Genomic DNA, 6991 nt, shown 5'->3' on the forward strand with positions numbered 1-6991 from the left:
TGGGCTTCTGGGGTCAGTGTGTGTGGGAGGTAAGGAGCCGAGTCCCCCCCGTTAAGAGAATCGGGAGGCCAGGCAGCAGGGAGCGGCCATGGGGGGGGGCGGTGTCTGGGTGACACAGAACCTTCTGGAGGCGGGGCCTGGAGCTGAGCCCTGAGGATAGGCAGGACCCCAGGGAGGCGGGAAGGGCGGAGTGGCGCCTCTGGGTGGAGGGGTCCTGCACGGGCCCAGGCGGGCAGCGAGCTCGGTCTCCGTCCGCCTCCCGGGGAGCACGCTCGGGCCCAGCCCCCGCTCCCGCCGGCCTCCACCCGCATGGGCCGGGGTGCCTCCAGCCGGGGTGGGCAGGAAGGGGTGCAGCTGTCAGGATGGCCGTGCCCCCTAAGATCCGGCACCTCCGTGCACCCTCCCGGGAGGCCGTCCTGGGCCTGCCTCGGCTCCCCCGAAACCGCTCTTCCCTCAGCATCCGCTGCCAGCGGGTGTCCGCTGTGGCCCGGGCCTCTGACCGGACAGTGGGCTGCAGGCGTCTGCGGGGTGCAGCCAACCCCCCCCCCACCCCCCAGTGCTCAGGACAGTCCTCCACAAAACGCCAGCCCCAGGTGCCCCGGGGTCTAGTTTGTGAAAAATGAGAATCGGCGATAAAACCCTGTCGGCAGCTTGTGAAGCGCCGTGCGTGATGGCCACAGGCCGAGGCGGGGAGGCGGGCGGGCCGTGACCCCCAGGGGCGGCGGGCCTGGCTGCAGCTCGTAACGGGGTGCATGGGGGGCCGCGCACCAGCGAGATGAATGTCCCCTGGAGGGCAGAGGCACAGTGCCCCCACATCTGGCCCCCACATCTGGCCACGCGAGCCGGGGTGTCGCCGGCCTGAGAGGAAGCGGCTCCCTGCGGCTCAGCCGCTCCCCCCAGACCAGGTGGCCGGGGCTCTACTCCGGCACAACCCGAGGCCCCTGCTGCCCGCCCCTCTGCCCTGTCCCCCCCTCCAGGCCCCGCCCACAGGACAGCAGGGTGGGGGGGGTGCCCCCGCAGATTGAAGGGGCCCTGGCCCTGTGCCTGGGAGCTGAGAGCTCGGAGGGTCTGGGAGCAGTGAGGTGCTCAGGCGGCCCCCCACTCCCGCCAGCCCTCCTCCCCGTGGGGCTGTGCTGGGCCTCAGCAGCCGTCCACAGAGCCAGCGCTGCAGCCCTGTGGGGTCCCTCCCTGGTGGGCTCCCTCCTTCCCTCCCTCGGGGACTCCCTCCTCGTGGGGCTCCCTGCTGCTGGGCTGGCTGGGCAGTTTGGGGCTATTGGGGAGGACCCCAGCACCTCCTGCGCCTCCTCAATGCACAAGCTCAGGACAAAGCCAGGCCCCCAACTCCAGTCCTCACCCCGACAGCGACAGCGGGCGGATGTCCCAGAGACAGGCCTGCGGGGCCGCTAGGCCGCCTGAGAGCCGGTGCCAGAGCCACGGCTTCTCTGCCCACCCGCCTCTGCCAGGGAAGTGCCCAGAGCAACCTCATCCATTCCCGGGAGGGCAGCAGCGGGGGCGACGGTGGGCACTGCCCCCAGGACCCTTGGGGGGGGACAGTGCCCACTTCCTCCTCTGTGACGGCGGGCAAGTAGCTCAGCCTGTCTGCTTGGGGGGGGGGGGGGGGAGGTGATGGCACCTGCAGGGGGAGCCCCAGGGCAGGGCGCGAGCCTGGGGTGTGCACCCCGCCTCCCTCACCTGCTTCCTGCGTTGACCGGACAGCGCGCAGCTTGGCTGCATTTTCGCACTTTTCCGAAACGGTGCTTTCTGAGTGGGGGTCTCAGCGGAAAGGACCCGCCGCTCCCTGGGCCTCTCCCCGCTCTCCGCCCGCTGTGCGCAGGACCGGCCTGGCCGCCTGGCCTCGGCCACAGACCCCGCGATGGGGCGCTGCCCGGTGGGATGTGCCGGGCTCCGAGCTTCGGGCGCACCCACCGCAGGTCTGTTCCCTCCCGCGTGCCGTGGCCTCTGTCCGCTCGCCGCAGAGACGGGGCAGCGCAGCCCCAAACGCACCAGACTCGCTGTTTTGTGTGTTTTCATATATTTTTTTTATTGATTTCAGAGAGGAAGGGAGAGAGAGAGAGAGAGAGAGAGAGAGAGAGAGAGAGAGAGGGAGAGAGAGAAACATCAGGATGAGAGAGAGTCATTGGTCAGCTGCCTCCTGCATGTCCCACTGGGGATCCAGCATGTAACCCGGCCTGTGCCTGACCTGGTGCATAGCTCGTCCTTCAACCACGGAGCCACGCAGGCCAGGCTCCCGTTTTTGTTTTTAAAGCAGCCAGGCCTGTGTCTCGGGGTGCTGCCCACAGCCTCTCCCAGGAAGCCCCCCAGCAGCTCACAGTGGAGGCCGCTCCTGCCCGCCGTGGGCACCCCACAGTCCCCTCCTGCCCGCCGTGGGCACCCCACAGTCCCCTCCTGCCCGCCGTGGGCACCCACACGCCCCTCCTGCCCGCCGTGGGCACCCACACGCCCCTCCTGCCCGCCGTGGGCACCCACAGGCCGCTCCTGCCCGCCGTGGGCACCCCACACGCCCCTCCTGCCCGCCGTGGGCACCCACAGGCCCCTCCTGCCCGCCGTGGGCACCCCACAGGCCGCTCCTGCCCGCCGTGGGCACCCACAGGCCCCTCCTGCCCGCCGCGGGCACCCACAGTCCCCTCCTGCCCGCCGTGGGCACCCACAGGCCGCTCAGCATCCGTGCCTTGTGCCTCGGAGGCCTCTCCTGTCTGCCGGGCCTCCCGCAGAGCGAGCCCCAGTCTGCCCAGCAGAGCCGCAAGCCAGGTCCCCGCTCTGGGCGTCACCTCGGAGCTCTGAGGCCATGGGAGGCCCCAGGACCTGTATCCTCAGCAACAGCCCCCAACGATGTGCCTCCAGCAGGACCCCCCCCTTTCCCTCCCTACTCCCCGCCCCCCCGTCCCCACACTGTGCCAAAGGCTTGGGCGTCCCCCGGGAGACCAGGGGCCCCGCCTGCCCACATGTCCCCGGCAGCCAGCCCCTGTCCCTGGACAGGGAGGGCGGCTGGGAAATGGGGGCGCTCAGTGCGCCCTGAGCTGTGGAAGCCGGGGCGGGCACAGACAGCCAAGTCCCTGCAGCTGCTGGAGGACGAGACCGGACAGAGTGACCAAGGTCAGGGCGTGCCGGGGTCAGGCTGGGCGGCTGGGGCCGGGAAGGCCTCTCTGGAGACATGGCCGGGAGGGCTGACTGTGGGGGGTCGGCAGGCAGAGGGCGCGGGGAAGGGGGTTCTAAGCCCGAGGAGCAGCAAGTGAAAGGCCTGAGGGTGGACAGGCTCCTGCCACCCCCCCCCCCGGAAGGACACACCCTCTCTGACCCCAGCCCCAGGCCTGGGGGAGACCAGGACCTCCTGGCGGGTCCAAGGCCGCCCCAGCCCCCCCACCTGCACCCCTGTGCCCGCTGTCCCTCCTCAGGGAGCCTGCCCACCCGCCTTCCTTTCCGAGTGGGGCCCGGCCACCAGCAGGGCTGCTGTCACCCATAAACCTTCCCGGCGTCCGCGCCAGAACGCACCGCAGGTGGGGGTGCCATGGGGCAGGGGGGGGCGCGGGGCCCCTTGGGAGCTGGTCTCAGCAACGGCCAACTTCCGGTCACTGCCATGGGCCTCAAGCCCAGGCTTCCGCGGCCCGGGGTTCCACGGGCCTCAGCGGCCCCCGTGGGCCCCCCGGACCACGCGTGGGAAGGTGCGCTTTACTCCCGGTCCCCACGGCGGCGCACCCGCCGGGAGGGCAGAGGGGGAGCAGCGCGGGGCGTGGGGCCTGGTCTCCGCTGGAGACGGTGACAGCCCAGGCCGGTCCCCCAGGGCCCCGAGCGCCTGCACGCCCCGCGGGAGGTGGGAGGTGGTGCGTGGGCTGGGGTTCTGGGACCCCCACCACCCCGCCCGCCCCATCGGGTCTGAGCCGGCCGACCCCCCTCTGTCCCAGGGCCCTGTGTCTCCCCTCCGGTGCCCATCCCCCTCTGCCGCAGGGACAGCCGGGGTTCCGGTCCCAGTTACCGGCACATGCCCCTGAGCGGGGTGCACAGGCTCTGCAGGCTCTCCCCGCCCTGAGACCGAGCTCCGGGCCGCCCCCCCCCCCCCCCGCGGCACCGCCTCCGGGGACACTGAGGACCGGCCCGGCTCCCCGCTGGGCACAGGCGAGGCAGCGCCTGCCCTCCGCCCGGGGCCGGCCGCAGCGCTCAGGGTGGTGTGGACAGTGCAGTGGGCAGTCCTGGTGGACAGTACTGGGTGGACAGTCCTGGGTGGACAGTCCTGGTTGCCCCCTCGTCCCACAGGCTCCTTCCTTCCCACGAGGCTGTGCCGTGGACGGGGAGGGTACCTCCCCCTGGTCAGTCTGCCCCACCCCCTTGGTGGCCGAGGCCCCTGCACAAGCCTTTGGATGGGGAGGCGCCATTTGAAAGACAAACCCCTAGAACAGGGAGTGAGCGTTGAATCCTGAGAGCCGCCCTGTGTGATGGGTTTGGGGGTGTGTGTGTCTTCCCCCAAGAGGGTCATGGCTCGGGCTGGCCCTGTGTCCAAAGGGCTCAGCGTGCGGAGTGAGGGGCGACCCGGGGACCCAGTGAGAGACCCACAGGGGACTTGCCTCCCCCCCGGACCAGCTTCCCGCGGGCCAGACTCGGTGTGGAGGTGCCGGCTGCCCGGCTCGGTGTGGAGGTGCCGGCTGCCCGGCTCGGTGTGGGGGTGCCGGCTGCCCGGCTCTTTGTGGACGGGAGCGCCTGGGACCAATGTCCGGCCGACCCGGGGGCGCGGGGCCCGAGGGCTGGGCCACGTGTCCTCAGGACGCTGGCACGTCCTCCCCGTGGAGGTGAGCCGTCGCCCGGGCTTCCGTCCGGCTGGTCCCTCGGCCTCTGCTTGCCTGCACGCCGGCCCCACGCCCCAGCGGGAGCCCCTCGCACCGCTAACCGCCGTGGGCAGCGGGCCTCAGGGTCACCGTGAACTGGCCCGGCCCCTCGCACCCGGCCCACGGGCGAACCCGGCCAGACCTCCGGCCGCTGCTCTGGCTCTGAGCTCCAGGACCGCGCCGCGGGCAGCTCGGCGCCGCAGAAGAGCTTCCGGGACCAGCGCATCCCGTCGTCCTTCCGCACAGGCCTGCCCCGTCCCCGGCCCGTCCTCGCTCATCGCACCATCGCGGTCCGCCTGGGCGGGTTGGGTTGCCGCCTTGTAGCAAAGTGACTGTTTCTCACGGGATGCTGTTGGCGTTGGGGGGGGGGGGGGGGGTCCTCTGTCCTGGGCACTGCAGGCACCTGCCGTCCTGGTCCAGGCCACCAAGTGCCAGCCATCAGCTCTAGTCACATGACCCCCAGGGTCCATGCTCAGCCTGGGGCTGCGAGGGTGCAGTACCACCTGCAACCTGGCGGGGCAGCACCGCCTTCTCCCTGTGGGAGGGCAGTGCCACTTCGTGGGCGCGGGGGGTTGCAGTAACCCCCACATCTGGGGACCCCTGGACCCCAAGGCTCTTAGCTGTACACTCTGCAGGCGGGGACTCCTTTTCCGCCGTGAACCCGCAGCAGTTAGCGCCAGGCTGGCGGGAGGACGTCAGCAAACACGTGTCGAATGAGCGAGTGAGATCCAGGAACAAGCTTGAAGGGCCCGTGACCCCTACAAAACTGTGTGCACATGTGTGCATGTTGTGTGCGGTGTGCACATGTGTGTATTTTGTGTGCGGTGTGTATGTTGTGTGCGGTGTGCATGTGCATGCATTTTTGTGTGTGGTGTGCACGTGTGTGTGTTGTGTGTGGTGTGCACGTGTGTGTGCTGCGCGCACACGTGTGTATTTTGTGTGCGGTGTGCACATGCATGTATTTTGTGTGCAGTATGCACTGTGTGTGTTGTGTGCGGTGTGTGTGTTGTGTGTGGTGTGCATGTATGTTTTCCGGGGCAAGAGTCCAGCGCCATCGCGTTCTCCAGGGGAAAGTGACCGACAGGACACTCGGACACGGTCCAGCCAGGGCCCGGCCCGGCCGTTGGTGTCCCTGCACGCGCCTGCCGGGTGGGGGTGGGGGTGGGCCCGCAGCCTCACCAGCGCCAGTGCCCGCGGGGAGGCAGGCCCTGAAAACCCGGGAGCTCACGCCAGCCCGCCCAGGGCTGCCTCCCGCCCTTGCCCCGAAAGGCCCTGGTCCTGGGTCGCGGAGTCACTAGCGGGAGAGTGTGGCGGGGGCGGAGGCGTGAGCCTGTCCCCCAGCTCGAGGCTGTTTCCTGGGGGCTGTCCTGGGAGAGCCGGGACGCGGGGCCTGGCCGGTGGGCGGGCAGCCTCAGAGGTGGCTGGATGGCTGTGTCCATCACGCACAACCCGCGCCCGGGGAGGCAGAGCAGCCGCCGGCGGGCGGACACATCGCAGACCGCACGGGGGTTCCTGCGGGGCTCGCGGCTGCGGGATGACGGCCGCGGCTGCGGAAGGCCGGGCGGACGGGCCTGACAAGGATGGCTCGTCCTGGCTGCTTCCGGCCTCCCTCCGCCTGTCCCCCCGGCCGCCCCCCCCCCCGGCCCGTCGGGCTGAGAGGCCGCCGCACTCCGGAGGCCGTTTGGCCAGGGCAGGGACCCACCGGGCCTGGGCGCTCCCGGCCAGGTCCACCCCCAGCGCAGGGAAGCCTTTGCCAGGAATCCCGGACCTCGCCGCCCAGAGGCTCCGTCCGCACAAGCTCCCGCGCAGACCAGGGCAGCCTGAGCGGCTCCCGCGGGGCCAGAGCCGCTCCTCCAGCTCGCGGGCCGACGCCATCACGGAGAGCTGGTCACGGGCAGACCTCCGGACCCCCGAGGGCTCCCAGGCCACGCTGTTGGCTGGTCCCTGCGGGCACCTCGGGGGCGGTCCCTGCGAGGGTTTGCGCCCTGTGCTCCGTGGCGCCCCCGCTGGGGAGAAGGCATGAGAACAAGTGAATGGGACCGCCCATCCCCCCGCCAGGCAGGAGCCTCCCAATCGACCTCACAAACCGGATTCCTGGGATTCGGTGAAGAACCGCTGATCAAAGGGAGGGTGCCCTCCGGCTGCCTCCCCTCACT

This window comes from Cnephaeus nilssonii (assembly GCF_951640355.1).
Source record: "Cnephaeus nilssonii genome assembly, chromosome: 3".
Lineage (NCBI taxonomy): Eukaryota > Metazoa > Chordata > Mammalia > Chiroptera > Vespertilionidae > Cnephaeus > Cnephaeus nilssonii.